Source organism: Anser brachyrhynchus, assembly GCF_964034855.1.
Source record: "Anser brachyrhynchus genome assembly, chromosome: 5".
NCBI lineage: Eukaryota > Metazoa > Chordata > Aves > Anseriformes > Anatidae > Anser > Anser brachyrhynchus.
The window spans coordinates 30,499,757-30,520,499 of NC_137699.1; the positions used below are offsets into that span (position 1 = coordinate 30,499,757).

A 20,743-nucleotide genomic window follows, 5' to 3' on the forward strand; every position below is an offset into this window, starting at 1 on the left:
ATGAGGACAGTCTTCTCATTTCAGTAAGCAACGTTCAAGCTCTCAGTGTTTTAATTGCAGTTAATATTTTCATGCTGTAGCTGATAAAACCTATAAAGCATTTTAGCAAACAGAACAGATGTTTGCACAAAGACTGTCTAAAGTGAGAATGTGAGAAAGGACTGGAAATGTTCCTTTTCGTTTAGGTTGAATTTAATATTCAAGAAAGTCATCGTCTTTGTGAAAAGCTCTTGACTTGCCAGGAAACGTATTTGCAAAGCAGCAAAATAGAATCCATTTCACTCAGTAATGTGTAAGTGATACTATTGCACGTATGTATGGTATTATATGAAGTGTAAAACGTATCTATGTTATATGAAAAAAGTTTTTTATAGTAGTATTATGGAAAGAGGTATGTCAGATGTGACAAAGTGGAGGACAAACTATGGAGAGGAGAAGAGAGAAGAGGAAAAGAAAAAAGGATCAAGTAGGATCAAGTTAGTGTGACTGTCTAATAATTCAGGTAGTAGCACAGCTGTCAGTATCTGAAATCATGTGCTTTTAAGAGTAGGGCCAAACTTCCCTTAGCCAGAAATCCAGCTGTTAGAAATGGGAATTTTCAGAAGTATCCACTGAACACCTGCTGGAGTTTTTGCCTTTCAAACCTGGGGGGATGGTGGCAGTTGAGTATCACTGGCTACCTCAATAGAGCTGGACTTTTGTGACAGTAAAACAGTTGGAATTCTTCTGCATGTGAATATCATTACTGATTTCAGCAGTCCTGAGTTAAAAAACAGTTGTTATACAAATGAATCTTGGTTCCTCTGAGCCCTTGATTTTTGCGGACAGCCTGGATTAGAACATCTCCTTGCAGCGTTATTTATAACAAAGTACACGAGAGATAATTGAAATGCCTGACAAGCAAGAGAATGGGGGACATACCTCACAGCTAAGGCTCATTATAAGTGACAGTGCTTCTCATTTTGGATCTCAATTAAATACAGGCCATATAAATCTGCTTCTATCCAGCTATTACAGTATCCCGTTATAAATCACAGAAACGCAGACCTGCTTTTGCATTTGTCAAATATGTTTCCAAATTAAGCCAGAACTGACTTTTTTTTTCCCTCTACAAACCTATATTAATGCTTGACATAATAAAATATGGTCTCATGTCTAAAAATAAGAGAGGATTGTACTTTCCCCATGTAAACATTAGTAGAATGGACTTTCCATTTTCTGGTTCCCAGCCCCTTACGTTCATCCTTCGTTGCTGGGCAAATCATGGAGTTGTGCAAATAATGTCTGTGACAAATCCAAGTTTGAATTGATGCAAGAACTCTTTTCACCTTTTCCTTTATTTTTCTGGAGGTATGGGAGGATATAACTTAATTGCAACTTCTGAAATCCAGCTGTATGCAGTTTGTCCTTGAGACTGTTTTCATCACCTGTTAACCTCCACTCACTGCTGACACCTGTTCTCAGCAGCAGGTTTTCTTCACAGAGGAAACAGGACTAAAGGGAATTATGGATTCCTGACAGAGGTAACATCAAGGAAACCAGTAATCATTTTTGCCACTCACGTGAAGGCAATGCAAGCTAACGTTCCTGGTGTCTGTACCTCAAGGAGGACACGGTGTTGTTCATGAACATACAAAGAAGGGCAGCTGAAACAAGGGGACAGAGCAGCTGTCTTAGGGGGAGATGCTGAAATGGGTGGGACCCCTCTGTTTGCACAGAGGTGGCTGAAGGAGGACTTACCATGCTTTAGAGATATGAAGATGGGATAAAGTGAATGCAGAGCTGGTATTCAGATCCACATTGGTCTGACTCGGTGAAGGGTTCCTCTAAGTCCTTGTGCTTTTTTCACATGGCTCTGCTGTTTTCATCGCTCTGTGCAGCACGTTGCGTGTTCTGGTGTCCTTGGAGGAACTGATGCAGATGTGCTTTTGTTGAAAGACTGTGAAATGTTGCTGTGGGCAGTCCAACAGGAAACAAATGGTGTGAATAGAGTGAGTTTAACTTATGCAGAAGTCTATAGCTCTCTCCCATAGAATGTGATAGTAGAAGGAAGAAAAAAAGTAGTAATTTTCAAGCTTCTGAAAGTTTTTCCAATGTGTTTGCTTGTCCACAAAGTTCTCACTGTCCTGCTAAAATAAACTCCACAATCCTCTACAGTTTAGGAGATTCTAAATCAGTTGACATTCTAATTGTTTTAGGGTAATCTCTGTTTTCACATGCAAATTTAGTTCAAGATGCTGAAAAGGGATTTAAGTAGGGTGCCAGAAAACTCATGGGAAACCCACTGTAGCTTTCCCAAAACATTTAAGTAGAAGAAATTCTCAGGCAGTGAAGGAGAAACTCCCACGTGTATGTCTTCTTGTGCCAGAAAAACCCATATCATTCGCCAAAAAGTGTGTGTGTGTGTATGTATGTATATATATATACACACAGCAAGAAAACAGTACAAATGTCCTACCAAAGAGTTGTATATGTGTTAAAAAAAAAAAAATTATGATAGCAAAGTTGTGGACTAGCACCTTGCATGTTGTCTTGAGTACATACCGTGAGTGTTATACTGGTGTAATGGAAGACAGGCTTAATGTGAATGAAGTAGAAAAGCAGGAAAATACAAATCAGCTAGATTAGACTATGCAAACATATTAAAGCTAATGTATTTAGTCCAGCAGCGGGCAGGTTGTGGGCTCAGCAGCGGGTGCTGCAGCCGCTGGGCACCGCTAATGCTGCTTCTGCTGGGTGGAAGCTGGAGCCTGCAGCATTTGGGTTCCCTCTGCTGGTTCAGTTTAAGGCCCTGGCTGCTTAGCTTGTGTGATGGGAGGATATTATCCCTGAAAGACTCTGAAGTATTTCCTTTCTGTCTGTGTTTTGGGATCTTGTGTAGTTATTGCATCAGCAAACTATCCTGCTTAGAAGGCGGGGGCAGGAGGGTAAATATACACCTGACTCACTAAAATAAGTGATTCAGAATTTAGGCAGATGCTTGAAGTTAAACATATACCTGTGTGCTGTACCTAATAGGAGTACGTGTGACATGCTTCAAGCACGTGCTTCCATGCTTTTCGGAGCGAAGACGTTGGTAGTGACTTTGGCAATGGACAGTTAAGCGGGCTGTACTTTGAGTGCTAATGAACAATTGTCTGAGTCTTGTCACCATCTGTAATGTCAGTGGCTATACAGCCATGTGGATTGCACTTATAACGTGAAGGAAATAAGAGTCTTTGTTTTTTAGGTTTCTTTGAAGGCTTTCTCATCCATGCATTAAGTGTAAGAGTAAGGACAGACTGTGATTATAAAGCATAATCAGACCTGCGAAGCTATGGATGTGCCTATAGCTTTCTTGCTGACTTTCACAGCTCTGGGCAAGTGCTTCATTCTCCTCAGCTGAGTTTTTTCATTTGTCAAAATAGCTTTATGAGCACAGATAAGTGCTGGAAGGCATACCTTACTTTTGAAGTGGCATGAAATTATCAGCTGTAACATTACTTCATTATGCAGGGCAGCTGGAGCAAGGAGGGTATGTGCTCAGTCAAGTGCACACCTGTAATGATGTCCTTCTGTGGTCAGCTGGAGAAGCTGCAGGTTTGTTGGGGTAGGGAAGGGGCAGCAGCTGCCCGGGGCATTTCTCTTCCAGGTCAGTGGGGGAAAAGCAAGAAGGCGCTGGGGGAGGGGGAGCTTCTTCCCTTGTCATGCCCGGCAGGTTTTAAAATCATGCAGTCTACATTCAATTCACAATCTGATTCTTTTTTTCTCAATTCATTCACTTCCAAGAGAACAGGTGAGAGCTTGCACAGCCTCAGATGGCACAGCACCATTTTCATATATGATGATCCATACGTAGTGGAAAAAGGTCCCAGATCCACCCGCAGCCAGGGAAGTGAGGCAGCAGGACATGGTGCAGGGCTTGTTTCCTCGTCAGTGTGACAGTGCTACAGCTTCATACACAGGTGACTGAACAAAAATCCCAGAGATCTCAGTGCATAATAAGCCCTTGCATCCCGGCTTCCATGTTGTGCTTGTGCCCTAAGTTTTAGCTTGCTTATGCAGGCACAAGTTTGGAGTCAGCGAGGTACTAGTGACAGTGAACACAGCATGAACGGGGTCAGAATCGTTCCTACTATGTTAGTAACTTTCTGAAACATCCTACCAACTAGGGCAAATGAAAACTGTGTGAGGAGCTCACTCCATTAGTTACTTGTTCTAGAGGAGAAAAATGCATTGATTCAAAGCACAGTAACTCAGATGATGGATTTTTTTTAATATAGAAACTATATTTGGGGGGAAAAAAAATGAGTACTCATGCAAGTTTCTCTGCAAAATCCAAACTGAGGAGAAGTTAATAGAAAGCTGTCTTGAAGCATGCCATGAGAAGATGTGATGTTCTGTTAAAAGAAACTGTATTCTGGTAAAGGGTGACAATAGTAAAAAGAATGACCTTATTTCAGAAACTCTGAATAAGAAAGGACCTTAAAAGGCCAACCGTCCCCCAAAAGATCTGACCTGTGAGCTTTGACAGGTAAAGAAGAACTCTTAAAAATGCCCATCCTCCAGGAGGTTAGTTAAAATTGTGAATGTTTCTCACAGAAATTTCAGAATTGTCAGACTTTAGAAGTGTTCTCTACTGTCTTAAACTCTGCAGAGTGACCTCATCTGCACTTTTTTTGAGGAAAAAGTGCCTATTCACAAAAACGTGGATGTAAATGGAAAAGCTTCCCATATAACCACAGAAGAAAGAATTCTGAACTTTAGCTTCCTATAAACGTGTACTAGGGTTGCAACTGCTGATGCACCTGAAAAATTTCAGGAGTTTTGTGCTATGTTTAGAAAAATGAGGAGGAGGAATGAGGAATGAAAAGACTTACCATCAATCATTGCATTTACCTCTTCCTGAATGAAGGTCACTGGGTTTTTACCTTGGTGTTTCAAATGGAACACATTTGAAACAGGTCTTTAAGGGGAGAAGTTGGCCCTATCTGGTAAATAAAAAAAAAAAAAAAGTGTTAGAGAAAGCATCCTATTCTCCTCTTAGGCTAGAAATAATAGGTTAACAGTAATAATTTTTCTTCTATTGTCTTCTAAGATAGCCTTCTGTTTATGGAAGGAACCAGAAAACAGCTTAATTTTCCTACTGTCTTTCAGTTTCTTTAAACAGTTAAAAAATACATGATTTTGGCAACTCCACCAAAATGCAAAGAACGTAGAATGGTCAGAGATTAGTGTTTGGAACCGGATGTGAACTCTGATTTAGATCAGTTTATGGTAGTGCTTGAAGTTTTCTTTAAGCCTTTTCCTCTGCCAAAAAGGACCGAGGAGCTCTGGTAGACATCAAGTGGAACACGAGTGAGCGATGTGCCCTTGCTGCTAAAAAGGCTGATGGTACTCTTGGCTACATTAGGGAAAGCATTGCCAGCAGGACACGGGTTGTCCTTCCCCTCTCCTCAGCACTGGTGAGGCCACACCTGTGCTGCATCCAGGCCCAGGCCCCACAGCAGGAGACGTGGACAGATTGGAGAGAGTCCGAGGGCCACCAAGATGCTGAAGGGACTGGAGCACCTCTCCTACGAGGAAAGGCTGAAAGCCGGGACTGTTCAGCCTGGAGAAGAGGAGGTGCAGGGGGATCTCATCAATGCCTAATAATACCTGAAGGGAGGGTGCAAAGAGGAGGGAGCCAGGCTCTTTTCAGTGGTGCCCAGTGCCAGGGCAAGAGGCAGTGGGCACAAACTGGAACACAGAAGAAACACAGTTCTATCTGAATGTCAGGAAACACTTTTTTACTGTGTGGGTGAAGGAGCGCTGGCACAGGTTGTCCAGAGAGGCTGTGGAGTCTCCATCCTTGGGAGGTGTTCAGAAGCCACCTGGATGTGGTCCTGGGCAACCTGCTTTAGGAGGCCCTGTCTGAGCAGAGGTTTGGACCAATTGGGTTCCAGAGCTCCCTGCCAGCCTCAGCCACTCTGTAATTCTGTGATGGCAGTGCCCAGAATTGAGCCCCAGAAGCTGAACCATGATTCTTGAGCCCATACCCAATGTAACTTGCTTTATGCTTTCTTCTGATTTTTTTCTGCATCCTTCAAATAGCAACCATTGGGCAGGATTCCCCTATACACAAAGGTCCCATATACATCTTGTTCTGGGTTAAGGCTTTGAAATGGTTGTGAATTGCTTTCACATCTTCTCTCATTCTCTTTGCAACCATAGTGTTACTGTGCGTTTTATTTCCTACATGAGAGTCTTGCAAAACAGAGTCCCAAAATATCTACAGTTAAAAAAAAAAAAGTTGTGTAAGTATTAATATGATGAATTCCTTGTACCTAGCACAGGATATTTTTTCCAAATTTGGTCAGGATATGAGGAAAAGTCAGGTATTAAGAACTGTTTTTCCCAAACTTCCTCATTTTAATGACTCACGGATCAGATTGATTCTAGCTTGAAGAAAGCCCCTCCCTAAACCTGGAGAGGACTGGAACCTCAGCATCCCACTGTGAAATCCCTCTAAGCTAACTTCAGTCATTACTTTTTCTAGGAAAGTCATCAGAGGTCATCACTTTGATTTTATGCATGCTAACCTTTTGATGATTTGTAGGATGTGGTGCCAGTAAATAGCCTAGAATAGCTTTATACAATATGTATTCTCTATCTATTTTATCCTGCAAAACTAAAGTAACACTGCAGGTTGACTGGCAGTTTAGGCAATAACTATGTGTAGTTAACGTTGGCATTCAAATTTTGCTCTTAGTTTTACATTATTGTGCAGATAATCAAATATTCCTTCTGTGACTAATAAGAGCTCCTTGCCATCTGTGCAGTGGTACTGCCACAAAGAAAAGACAGGTATATGTTTCTGCCCCACTTTTGTGTCATATTATTCATGCTTGAAAAGTAAAATTCATTCTGTGGGGGATGCTTCCAGTATGGATTTTATTTGTTAACCATTAGGGAAATTGGATAAATCTTAAGGATCCTTGTAAATCTAGATTCTTCCTCTCCTTCATCTACGCTTCTTTTTAAAAGAAAAAGTTTCTTGTGGCTTCGCCATTTCTGCCAGCACCCAGGATGGGCACGGCTGGGCCACTCTGGAGCCAGGCTGCCTGTGGTCCGGCTAGGAGGGAGGCTTGGTTCGTGATGGATCAGAGGAAAAAAAAGGATCACTGTTTTGAAGGGCAATGCAAAAAGGAAAGGCAACATTTTACCCACATTTGAAAAGCTACTAGAAACCACTTTAAGTGATTTTTTTTTTTAAGCAGAGGCTTATTTCATGCTTGCTCATTTAATAGAGGAGGATATCTTCTGTAGCTGTGGCATGGTTAAATCTTGCTTCTTAATGTGAGGTGAAACAAACCTGCGTATAAATAGTTCTAATGAACAGGCAGTGAATGAACTCAGGTTAAGTGTATGTTAAAAATAGAAGAGGCAGAGTCTGGAACATTTTTATACCAATTTTCTGTTAATAATTCATAGAACTTCAGTCTCTTCCATCTCATACCTTTTACTAAGGAAGAAGCAAGTAGAATGGCGAAAAGATTCTGGTAATTCTTATGTGCAAATTAGTGTCTTACGTGTGGTCTGTCATTTGTATTATTTGTCCTTCTTTGTAACATTTACTTCTTTTCCTGTTTTGGAGAGAGGCAAGAACAACTGTTGTGAAAAACTATGGGCGGAAAAATGCTTTCTTCGTTCTGCAGGCAATTGTATTTTGCCCTGAAGCATGACATTTGATTTAACCTGTCCCATTGTATAGAATTGCATAGCTACAATTTTTATTGAACAGCAGTACTCACTTTCTCTGCTGCCTGGAAGCAGTTAGTATCTCCTCCTAGTGATTTGGAGAACTGGTAAGTCCTGTGTTGTGATGCACCACAACACTGTATTGTTGTGACACGTGGCCGCAGTGCTTTGACAATGCGTAGCAGCTCTGGGGTCAGCACACAGGAGAGTGCTCCGACTGCTTTGTCACACTGTTCCCCAACCCCTGATCCCTCTTTCCACAAGCTACTGCGTGGTGATTGTCCCTGGTCTCTGCCCCTCTTTGCTGGCTGCTGAAGGGTCTTCTCCCTTCCCTGCTTCCCTCTTGCTTCTTTGTATTCTTTTTTTCTGGAGGAGCGAGAAGCATCTTTGTAGCTCTTTTCTAATATGTTTCCTGTGCAGTCTTGAATTTCTCATGGAGTGTTCTTTCAATCAATTCTCTGTGTATTATGTCTGACACTTAAACAGAGGATCACCTGCCAAATGCGTAGGCTTGAAGAGACCCTACTGTGATTGCTCATCACTGCCACTGAAATTATTACATCTCCAGGTGTAACAACCTGCTATATTGAATTTGCCAGTTTCAAGAAACTGAATTGTATATTACAGAACGTAGAGTCCACAGTTGCATGCAAGTAGAATAAAAGATTGTTCTTGGCCCCAAAAGGTTACAGATCAATTTAAAACAAACAATAAAGCAATGCATACACTAAAAAGCAAAAGGCATCAGTTGGATGAGAGGAAGGTGGAGAGAAATACAGTTATAATTTACTTTGATAAGGGTTTTATGTTTCCTGATTTTAAGTCTTGAACTTTCATTTCCACAAGCAGTCCCTTATCTTCACATGAAAGAGGGAGAAGGGTGCAAAAAGGCTTCTGCACCCTCTGTCAAGTCTGAAGAAATGAAGTTCCTCCTAATTGCACCTTTCTTCAAGTTGAACTATCTGTGTCTTCTCAATCTGCCACTAATTCTTGGTGCATCAAAAACCTGACATGGATATTTGTTCATCAAACACCCAATGAGCAACACTCCCTCAGTTGCATTGGGGTGGTATTTGTACCTTCCCCCTGCGAATGGCAAGCGTGACCAGAAGCCGTGTACTACCTACACAGTGAAAAAACAGTTCTTACTTCATAGTTAATTGTTAGTAACAATTAAGACTGTGTCTGCATACCTATGACTGGTAGGTTTTTAGTTTATTTTCAGTAAATCGTAATGGGAGTGCACTGTAACTGCTTTCCTCTTCTTATCATTTGGGAGTAAAGATTTTTTTTTTTTTTGAGTCTGGTGTAAATGCAGAGCTAGTGCAAGACTGGCACAGGCTTTCTCTGTCTCTTGCTGAGTTTTCATTTATAACATCTGTTCCTTGCCTGACAGTACTTCATTGCTTTGCATTCCTGTCTTTTTTTTTTTTTAAGTGTTAGCTAATAAACCGCAGAGAATACTTCAGTCTCAGCTTTGCTCTGTAGCATCATGCACAGTGCAGGGACTGACATGGCTGATCTGTTGCTATCCCCCATCCTGGCATCTGGCCCTGTTTCCCTTTCCTCCATTTCTCTCAAGGTAGGAAGCACTAAGCTTTCCTGCAGCGTCACATACCCAGATCAGCTTATCAAATGTGTGTGTGTATGGGAGGCTTTGCACCCTTCTATTCCAGGCCTCCACATGCTGAAGGATACCCTTACCTGATGTTTAGATTCATGTGTCATTTGCCTGCTCATGCGTGAAGAGAGGCTGTACTGCACATGTAACAACATGTGAGCGTGGCTGGATGTGGTCTGTGCTCAAAGGTGGTGTCTGTACCAGCTTGTGAAAGAAATCTAAGGCTAACTGTGATGGCAAATTGTGGGTTTTCAGAGCTCAGGTAGGTTGATAGGGGCATGGAAATACTCTTCTATGAGCAGTAATGAGAAGTGGATGATGTTCCTCCTACATGTGCACAGAGCACAGGAGAAGATCCACGTGTGCATGGTCAGCATTTTTTCTTTCTCCTATCAATTTGTATTTCTTTTTTCAAGGAGTGGTAGGCAGTAGTGAAATAGTAACAGCCTGTTTATGTGATTGTGGGAGTGCCTGATCTGATACTATGAGCCATCACTTACCAGGTTCATCCAGAAGGTTGTCAGCATTATTAACTATTTCTAATGTGGATCTGAAAGTTGCAGAAAGGGAAGAACCCCTGGGAAATCACAGGAAAATTCAAATAAGCCCCAAACACGTAGTGCTTTGTAGAAAGGTTATACCCGAACGTTTTTCAGTTAAAGTCATCTTGGAGATTGCTGATGATGGATCTTTTATTCTGATGTGTGTTGCTAATTACCACGTTGTGGATAGGGCTTGTTTCAGTCTCAATGTGTCAAGCTCTGGGAGAGCAACCAAATTAGGTTAAATTGACTGCCTGGCTGTAATGGCCACTGAGGTAAAGTTTGATTGCAGTGCTGAGGGTAACGCTACAAATCGCTGTGAGGTCCGCAACCTTTTCTAGGCATGTATATCACTACAAAATGCCAGCTAAAGCATTAGCTGGGGTTTTCATTACTAGGATCTAAACATTTATTCTGAGATGAATTTTATTGGGAAGACGCAGGATTTATGCTACCAAATATGTATCTTCTTGGAACATGGCTAGCAGGCAAGCACGTACACCGAGAGAAGAATTATCAGATGCCATGGGCACTGGAGATAAACGTTTTGTTGTGAAATCCTTTTTTTTACTTTAATTACAGCTAGGAAGACAATCTCTACCAAGGCATTAAATTGGGTCAACAGCTAAAAAGGCTTGAGAACAGATATTGATGACAGCAAGTGGTATATATACAGGAAATAGCAGTGTGGTGCTGGGCGTGACAGGCCTTTAAATGCTGTAAGGGTCCCATTAACATTTAAGTAATAATACATTAGTGAAAATATGGTTATCATGAGATGATGAATTATTCTAGGATGTTAAGGCATTAGGCTCGGCAGCCTTCTAATCCCATGGGTTTGATTACTCTGTAGTAGTCATATCCCCTGGAATCCTCTTGTACAGTAGCTGCTATAAAATATCTTTCTTACTACTGCTTCATGAAACTACGTGGATGACTGCTGTCATCGTTAAAAGATTGCAGGTATAAGCTTTTCAGGCACTCGATCGTCCTCCTATCTCTACCTTCTAAAATCTTGCATTACCAAGCCAAATCCTGTTCTGTGGTTAAAAATTAAACAAAAATCCTGTGTCAGTTACTCGTGTTCATACTCAGGGCAGAGTAAAGCTGTCACTTCAGATTCATGGCACACGGTAACTGTGGGACTGGAAGGTTTGACAAGTTATCTGTTTTAAAGGTGAGGAAGAGTCTCGTGCCTTACAGTTACCTTTCAGAGAAATGAAGATAAGATTTTGTCAGAGGTAGAGATTTGGAGGAGCCAAGTTAGGTGGGGTTATGTGCTAAATCAGCAGGACTGAGCAGGGTCTGCCCGAAGGGTCTGATCCCTTATCCTAAAAACAAAAAAAATCTGTAAATGCAGAGCACCATGAAAAGCTTTCCTCCAAAATGATGCATGGGAACAAAAGAAGTCTCACAGCATGTCCTTTAATGAATTTGAGTAATTATTGAGACCGGTGGTTCAGTGCCTAGTCCCCCTAGCAGCTCCAGCACCCACTGACCCGCACCTGATGGAGAACCGGGCCTCTCCCTGTTCTCACAAGGCCAGGCAGCCCTCGCCTCTTTCACCATCGCCACTGCATGCCATACTCTCAGTGTACCCTTTTAATTTGGTTGCTACCCAGTGGGGCCTTTTTTTTTCTGCTTGCTGCTGATGTGTGTCTAGGGCTCATTAGCAAATGTAAATTTTACTGATCAGTAGAAAAAGGTGCTCAGAGCGATCTTGGAGAATAATAGATCAGGGGGAAGCGTGCTGTGCAGAACAGCTTGGGCCAGTGCAGCAGCATTCACTGTAATCCCCTCCGCTGTTTCATTTTTGTTTAGGTGCAACAGTTAAAGGACCATAATCAGGTAATTTCTAATACCTCTGTGGATGCCTCTTGCAATATTTGCAAAACCTGCAATGTGCTTCGATTTCAAACAGTACATTCATCCTGAAATTATCTGGGGAGTGGAGAGTCGCTTACAATGTTTGAATCAGCCCAGTCACAGTGATATTGTTCCCCAAACTTGTGATGGATTGTGTTATTCATACAAAAATGACTAAGAACGCTGAGTCAGACACAGTGTAGGCAGCCTATGTGCAAAGCTTCCTTCAAGGCTCTGCCAGTACATCTTAATCCTGATTTTTGAGCTGTTCCTTGTGTTATTTCGGTTGGAGACCTCCTCCCCACCCTGACCATCATCAGGCACCTAAATGCGTCCCTGTGCATGCATGTCTCTGACGGTGTGCCTCGGTCATTGTGCCATGTTTTATTCCAGCCCATGTTGCCAAACTGATCTGCCAGCACGATTCAGATCTGATCTGCAGCACAGCTTATCGCTGGCCATAAATCACTCTGCTGACATCCGGTTCTGCAGCATCATGGCTAAGGACACAATGGAGATTAATGTGGAAGGGGGGAAAGGGATATAAACTGGTCTTATTAGCCAGTTAGCTGAAATGCACACATACTGTGGTGTTGCAGAATTATAATTGGGAATGACAGGGCACTATATTTGTGATAATAAAGGTGTCCAGGAAAAACTCAATGCTGAAATTTATGCTGATGACACAATGAAGCAACATAGCACTGCTGGAATTGTGCACTCATGTTTGTTCTGTTACTTATGATCAGTGGCTGTTGCACCAAAAATGGATGAGTAATATATTGACCGTTTACAAGGAAAGCAGTGCCAAGGAAGGAGAAGGTGCTGTTGAGTTTTCCAAAGTAATTTTGATGCTTTTTTTGTCCTGTTCTCTGCAACTATGGGGTATCACTGTTATGTATTTGTGGTTCAGTTACTGCAACTGTAGAGCAAAAGGAATCCTGGTAGACCAAGCTGACTTTTACCAGCCAGTGGTGGCTTTCTTTATGCTTCCCAAGTCTCGCTGAAAAACACTGGGTGAAATTCCAGCGGAGGACAAGAGCCTGATTTGCTTTGTTTGGCTGTAGTGAGTGTTGCCAGTAGTAACAGATCCATATCATACCTGCTTAGGTCTTTGTGGTCACAGGAAGGTGGGGGTTTTCAATTGACAGTTTTTTTTTATTGAATTATGTATTGCATTTAGAAGAAAAGCGACTCTTAAAAGTCCAATGGAAAATAGTAGAGTTGACTAGGGTAAAAATGTACTATGGTCAAATGGGCTATAGTTTGATAGTCTTTGCTTTGTTGCACATCTAAATAGTTTGAAGTCTCATTTAAAACAAACGTACAGTTTTCAAATGCTGTTTCCCATGGGGATATGTCCATTACCTAGGTGTTGAATAAAACAAGTGTTGAGGGTAATACAATACACGTGGAAATTTAATTGCATCCTATGGTCTCACTGTGGTAAATGAATGCTCAAAGTAAAAGTTTGAGTAGGAAGAATCTGACAGATGTGGAGCAATCACAATAAAAATAAAAACAAGGGGAAAATGAAGTGTCATAAGAACAAAATTCAGCATCTTTTTCATCATCTGGGCTGTCAGGGAAGCAGTGTGACCAGCACGTTGCAGTCTTCCTCTAACCAGTTTGGGCTACGCCTGAAGTGATCAGGCAGCTGGACTAGCAGACCTGTGAAGGTCCCTTCTAACTGACCTATTCTATTCTAGTTAATCGGTCCCTTCTCCAGATGCTCTCACAGATTCTGCAGTGCTGCCAGACCTTTGCTGGAGGTGGCAAGTACATTCCCATGGACCAAGGAAGATGGGCCGCTGGTGGGCTTCCCCCTGAGGGAGGAGAGAGGTGAAGTGTCCCACACTGCAGGCATGTTTGCTCTGCCTTGATCTGCCCAGACTTCTGAGGCTTTCAAGTTACTAAACTGGGGGTTTAAGCCACTTGGCAGCTAAAATTAACGGGCTGACTGTGAGTCACTGCTTACAGGCTGGTGTTTGCAGAGTCTTCCTGTACAAGAAGGGAAATAATAACCACCATACCTCCTCACAGCCTGTGAGGAGACAAGAGCTAAGGCTTTAACCGGTAAATTGGTACCCTGGAGGCCAGATCTAGAGGAGAACAGAAGACTCATACCCCAAAATGGCTGTTTGCCAGTGTGCCTGCAGGCTGTGACAAGGTGAGGGTGCCACAGGCGAGCTCGAGGGAGGGGAACCTTGCTAGAGCAGCTTCAGGCGTGTTTACTCTAGATGTTAGGCCTGTATGAGAGACCCCAGAAAGAAGGTGAGCTGTGAGCCCCTCCGTGGCCCTGTGGGACACTGCTGCAGCTCTGGGTTCCCTCACTGTGTCCTTCCCCTAAGTGAAGGCCTGGCCGCCTGCTTGGCAGCTGCCCCTCACGGCCTCCCAGGTAGGAGCATGGGGAGAAGATATTTAGGTTGCGTTAGCTAGGATAGTTGCTATTAATTGAGCAGCGTAAAAAAGCCTTCATGTAAGGTTCAAATTGAATTTTCCTTTTACACTTTAATGAAAGATACTTTCTAATTAAAGATACTTCGCTTGACTAGGTAGGAGCCATTTCACTTGCTATGTCTGTGCGGGAAGCTGCGTGTGTTTCCATTAGCCATCCCACGTGCATGTGCAAGCCTAACTCGCTTCATCTGCGCTACCTTATGCCGTGGGCTTGAATGGGACCGAGGAGGTGGCACAGCCTGTCCCTGGCTCCCCAGCTTGCCCACAGTGGGAATAGGGTTTATTTTTGCATAACGCTTTGCCCAGGTGTGAAAAAGTCGCTGACTTTTTTCTTTTTTTTTTTATAACCTAGTTGTCAACTCATCTTCAAAGCAGCTCTCTTCTCCAAAAGTACAGTTTTGTGCACGCTTCCCATCTGGTTAATTACAACAAAAATCCAAGGTTCATGGAAATTTCGGTTAAAATGTCACTGGACTAAGTTTTTGGTCTCTCAGGGATAATAGTAATGAGTTGCTTTTGTATTTGTAGCTTACTTATGCTTTAGAGTGCTGATAGGCTTGTTTCATAAATGCAATTTAGTGCAATATATGCAGCAGATGTTTGTACAAAACCACATCCTGTAACTTGTGGTTGTGTAATCACTAGTTATTTTAAAAATTGTGCAGACAGATGTTTTTCTTTCTTTCTTTCTTTTTTTTTTTTTTTTTTTGTCACATGTATTTACAGTTCCTAGAGATCTTCTACAAAGGCTGCTACTGGTTTAAGAGACCAGATTGTGACCCGACCCTGTGCAGGAAAACAGCAGAAGATTGATCCCTCCACAGCACCTTTTGATAGAGACAGCATCTGAAGTCTAGATGTTGTCTGGGCAGCTCTGTTTTCCCTGCTTTGGAGGGCAAAGGAGGCCGTGGAGAGAGGGCTGACAGGAGCTGTGGCTCCATCCCCACTTGCCCTCAGCCACCACAGCTGGCTGGCTGAATACACTGCAGGGAACAGAGGGAGTTCTCATTTTGCTCTCTGCAGAAAGAAATTCTGATAAAGAATTAGCAGGCAAAGCAACAACAAGGCTGAGAATGCAGGTATAGAAGACTAAGTGCAGGCTTTTAAAAATACTGGCCCAGATTTCTCTGAAGCACAGTCTCTTTCAGTGTCCCCTGAGGCGACACGCTCATCTCTGTGTACATCTGCAGCTGCTGTGCAGGTGTCTCTGTGACCTCAAATGAGGGGAGAGAAGGATATTTTATGCTAGTTCAGTGTTCTGCTTCTAGAGGAAGAACAGAGGGCTCAATCTGAAGGGATTAGGGTTTTATTCTGGCTTTTTTTTCCTAAATATTTCCACTTAGGCTTTGGACAGAGCTATACAGTAACGAACCCCTGTGTGTACATCACTAACACTCATTTGTTTTGAGCTCAACAACTAGGGCATGCCAAGATTTGCCTTTAGCATCATTCAGATGAGGCAAATGCACCAGGTTATACATAACATTTTTAAATGAGTGAAAAGTCATTCAAGTAGTTTCAAGTAATGCGTAAGATCTGGAGAAAGCTTTAGTAACAAAAAAGTCAAAAAGCACTTCAGAGTGATACTAATTATAGATTATTCCACTTGTGTGTTTTCATGTGCAGAGCATATAACAGTGTTGGTTCAAAGAGTTTCATCAGCCAAATCACAGCTATTAGCAGTGGCAACTGGTTTACTTCACTGATTTTTGCATGAATGTATTTTTACTTCTTACTTGTCACAGACCCTTTAAACTTCTGTATTCAGCTGGGCAATACTCAGCATACTCTAAGTGTCTAATTAATTGTTTGTCAGTGTTTTATCAAGAAATTGATATGAAAGTGTTCTGTATTTTCTGCTACATGTGTAGGATCAAAGTAGGTTGGGGCAGAGCTAAAAGGAGTGAACAAAGTACACGTACAACTTTAGTGGTATGAATTATTACATTTTAATAAAAATGCTCCTGAACAAACTTTAACAAACTCAAATGATCAGAGAACCATTTTCTGTAGCTGTAAATGCAAAATACTGAAAATATGAGGCTGTCATCGAGTTACTTTTTAAAAATAACAAAGGCATCATTTCCTAAAATATTTTATGTGATTTTATAAAGAAAAAGAATTTCTCATTGAAACTCCCATGAACATGAAAACACACAGAATTAGGAAGAGAACTGTTGAAGGACACAGTCTGATACATGGCTCACTTGTTGGCGAGAAGGACATCAGTCTAGGCAAGCTGAACAACAGCAAATAAAAATACCAGGAAAATGAGCATTAAATCCTCAGGATAAATTGTACTTCAGAGACTGCTGATACTGTGATTGTGTGCAACCAAATGCTGTGTGTCAGATATGCTGAAGTGTGCTAGTTCTTGGTCCCAGGAAAATTGAAGAAAAGGCTGCCACTGACCTCAGGGAGCAATGAACCTGGATGCAGGACCGCAACAGAAGTGCCTGGATCAATGCTGAGTGGAAGATGGTGGTGAACCTTTTTTTCTGCATGAGAACTGTAAGTGACAGAAGAGACACCTACCAGTTGTCTGGCTTTTGGAAAGGTGCTGCCTGTTCTGCAAGTCTGATAATAGTCGGTGTTTCTGTAGCCAAATTCTGATAACTATTAACTGTGGGAATGCCATCAGAGCTCCCTGCAGGGAAAAACTAGAGCTGAATTTCTGGTAGAGACTGTCTCTTTGCAAGCGTGTTGGAGAGCTGCTTGAGTCTGTTGGATGCAGCCTAGGAAGACACCAGTAAATATAGGGTGGCCACGCTCACGGAAATGCCCTTGAATGTTATCAAGAGCGCCAGCTTTGAAATCACCATGCAGCATGCACTTCCCTTCTTCATCCCTCTGGCTGATCACACATGTATTATTGATGGCCTTCCACCACCCTCTCTTGCCCCCCTCCCACTGCGCCCTTGTGCACCGCTGGGCAGAAGCAGGTGCAGAGACCAGCGTGGAGCCCGAGCTGCTGATCTCCAGGCTGCCAGGTCTTGTTTCTTTTCATGCACACTTCCTAGCACTAATGGGGACCACTTGATAGTAGCATAGAAAGTGAGGAGGACTTGTAGATTTTTTTCCCTTCTTTACCTACTTATTCATTAGCTATTATTTTCCGTTGTAATATCTTACTGGTCTCCTAGATAAGAAATGCAGAGCTGGATCTTGCTGAGTTGATGTCAGGTGTAATGGCATTCCACCACCAACCCCAGCCATCCCGTTAAAAGTAACGTATTTATGCAGACTTACATTTCCTGCCTTTGCACTTCAGACAACTGGTGTCATAGGATGCGTTAGGTGGGGCTTAAGCGTCTGATTTCTGTTGGTTTTCACCAATGTTTTTGTTGAAGTTATCAGCATTAAGTACTAAATCCTGCTCACTCACCTCACTTATTTTACAGTAAGTCAAATAAGTAGTACTGAGAGATTTTTCTCTTATTTCAAAGGTTTCTTAAGTTTCTCATTTAGTCACATTTATATAGGACATAAACGTCACTTTCAGTGGAATGCTTTCAGTATTAAAAATTCCTGAAGAGAAGAAGTAGAAGCTCACGATATGCCTTTTGTATCTAGCCATGATTGTGGAAATCTGAATAGACACAGCATTCAGACATGGATGAGTCTAAAAAATTTAGTTCACCCACACTCGTTTGTACTCCAAGCTTTGTACAGTTTGATTTTTTTTACTGTGTGCACGTACGCATGCATATATTTCATTAGAAATAACACACTTCATCTGTGCTCACACAGATGAGAATTATGTGCATCTATGTTTAGAGGACCACTACAAGTAAGTATTCATAGCTTTATGCAAATTACAATATTCATGCATTAATAAATAGATGCACATTTGGTCTTTCCATGTTCTATAGAAAGTGTCATCATGTCAGAGAGCAAAAAAAGTGCCATATTGCAAAGATAACCACTCTTAGATTGTAGACAGCAAGTGGCAGAAAGGATGAATTGCTAAACATACAACTATGCTGCAAAAGTGAGGGTTTTTGTAATTGTCAAGTGTCATACATGAGACAGGGTACTTGGTTGTGGGTCACCTCTAATGTACTGGAGACTGAAAAAGTGCAAGTATCACAAGTGAGCTGTAAGGGCTTATAAATTTTATTTTTCTCAAATAGTATTCTACAAGGAAAAACAGTTCAAAAACCATTGCGGTGCTAGGTAAAATTGTTTGTATAATAAGATTTAATATATGCATGGTGCTGTTGTCTCTGCTAGATGTTCTCCTTCCGTACCATAAAAACTTGGTTAATTGAACATGAAGTCTGTAGGAAAAATTACCTGTGTCACACAAAAGGATTATGTACCATTCAGAGAATATCTGGAGTTGGAAGGGACCCACAAGGATCATCAAGTCCAACTCCTGGCTCCACACAGGACCACCCAGAAATCAGACGATGTGTCTGAGAGAGTTGTCCAAACTCTTCTTGAACTATGGCAGTTTTGGTGCTGTGACCATTGCCCTGGGGAGCCTGTTCCAGTGCCCAACACCCCCCCAGTGAAGAACCTTTTGGAGGTAATACTTTCTGTGTTTAAAAGAGGAAAGACAAACAACTCAACTATCTGTAGATACAAGTGCCAGCTTATGATACAGAAATGGGTAGCTAGCTATTATACACTCTTCAGGTAGCTTGCTCTGGCTTGGTGCGTTCACATGTTGAAGCAGCTGTAGCCACAGGATGCAGAGTCTTTTGTGCTGTTCTTTCTCTGTAAATAAAGCAGCAAGTAAGCATTATAGTGCCCAGAGACAGTCTTTTATGTTGTCTGCTTGTAGGAGAGGTAAACAGAGCACCTCGTGTTCTCACTAGGTAATTCTGCCATGCGAACAGTCTTCAGCTCTCTCTTACACAAGCCCCTATAGAGAAGGTAGCAATAAGCTCCCAAAAGTAAATGATATCTTACTCTGTAGGATTTCTAACTTTCATTCTACAGGTATTTTTTTTCCTTCAATGAAGAAAAATGCTGATTAGGTGTCAAGAGGTAGAAGTCTTTAAAATTGGTGTCTCTGGCAGGGTTCACAGAAGCTGTGTATTATGATTTGTTACGAAATACAGGGTTAAAAAGAACAGCAGAGCCTGGCCGCATTGGGCATTAGATGCATTAAATGCCAATATTACAAATGATGTTTCGAGCAGACAGCAACACTTCCTAGCTTTTCTCTCCCTCTAGGTCAATAATGTGCTTGTCTCCTGCAAAAGCTGTTTAGATACAATCCATGGTGGAGTACCGGTGCTTGGTTCAAACTTCTTCCCCTAAAAAAGAGAGAAAAGCCAGAGCTGAATCAAACAGCAGTTTGATTCTGAAATGAGGGAAAAGCAGGCATGGCATCACTTACATCAGCTGCTCCAAGTTTAGCTCAGGTTATGTGTTATTTGATTCACTGTTAAAAAAAGAAGGAAGAAATTCTTGAGGAAAAGGAATGGACATTTCTTTTAATATAAACAATGAAAATTAGTCATTTTCCAAACTGTTTTTGTAAACCGCTTAAGTATTACTTTAAGTACGTTGACAAGATTATTGTTACCAAAGGACAGAGCTAATAGAAGTAGAACCACTGAATAAGTCATAAAATCAGTTTTGAATTAAACAACTTCACCAATGGTGAGGATTGAAATTGTGTCCTGGTAGATCCCGTAACTGTTGGTGGATTTGGAAATCTTTTTTGCTGAGGGGAACAAACCAATTGCTTTTAGAATAATAAATGATAGTTGCAGAGCATTAAAATTTTAATGAATCCAAAAACGATGATCACGTCATGAGAACCATATGAGCGTTTTAAATTCATGTCTTCCAGTTAGTGATCTGTGAGGCTTGGGTATTTTGTTTGTTTTTGGAGGGGGTGTAAAGGGATGTTCTGTGTTTTGTTGGGTTTTGTGGCGTGCTTTTCTTTTTTCCTTCATTTTTAGCAATAGCTGCTGTTAAAATCCAGGGTCAAAGCAGTTGAGGAGCTCAGTTTGAGAGGCTCTGGATCTTGTAAGTTGTGCAAACTGACCTGTCAGCATAATTTACCGTATCTGAATAAATTCCTAAATTAAGATAACTTTGGTCAGACAGTATCAAATCTGGTCTGACTAATGCTCAGATTTATTTATTTTAAATTTTCTGTAATACTTCTACAGTTCCAGCCTTTCATTTTACTACTGCTCCATAGCATGTTGGAGAATGAAGTATGACATTTCTATATTTTTTTTAATATTTGCCAAATCCCCAGATGTTGTTTCCTCACTATAAAAATGGCACCTATATATAAAAATATATTGAAATACCATACAGAGAAAAGATATAGTTAGTGGAGGTATGAAAAAAGAAATCGTATTCTCCATTCTTTTACTATTGAACAAACAGAAATCTTCACCAAGCGTTCTTCCCTCGGTTCTGAAATTCAAATGAAAATAACATTTCCTTTCTCAGTGGTTACCTTTAAATCTGGGGTGGCAAACTTATTTTTTCTGTCTCTGCCTATATATATATATATATATATTTATTTGATATATATATATTTAGATATAAATGCATAAAA

The 20,743-nt window shown here is 41.4% G+C and overlaps 1 protein-coding gene across 23 annotated transcripts in view; it reads left to right on the plus strand.

Moving 5' to 3' along the window:
* The window catches only part of RGS6 (regulator of G protein signaling 6), a 281,434-nt gene that overhangs the window by 145,892 nt on the left and 114,799 nt on the right, over positions 1–20,743 (plus strand). The window contains exon 2 of one of the 23 annotated variants that reach the window (XM_080596031.1): positions 186–292. The exons of 21 other annotated variants lie outside the window; for them this stretch is intronic. The gene's annotated coding sequence lies outside the window, so the exon portion shown is untranslated. Of the gene's footprint in view, positions 1–4; positions 293–20,743 lie in introns of those variants that run through there. One more of the 23 variants, XM_080596030.1, reaches the window with a different exon arrangement.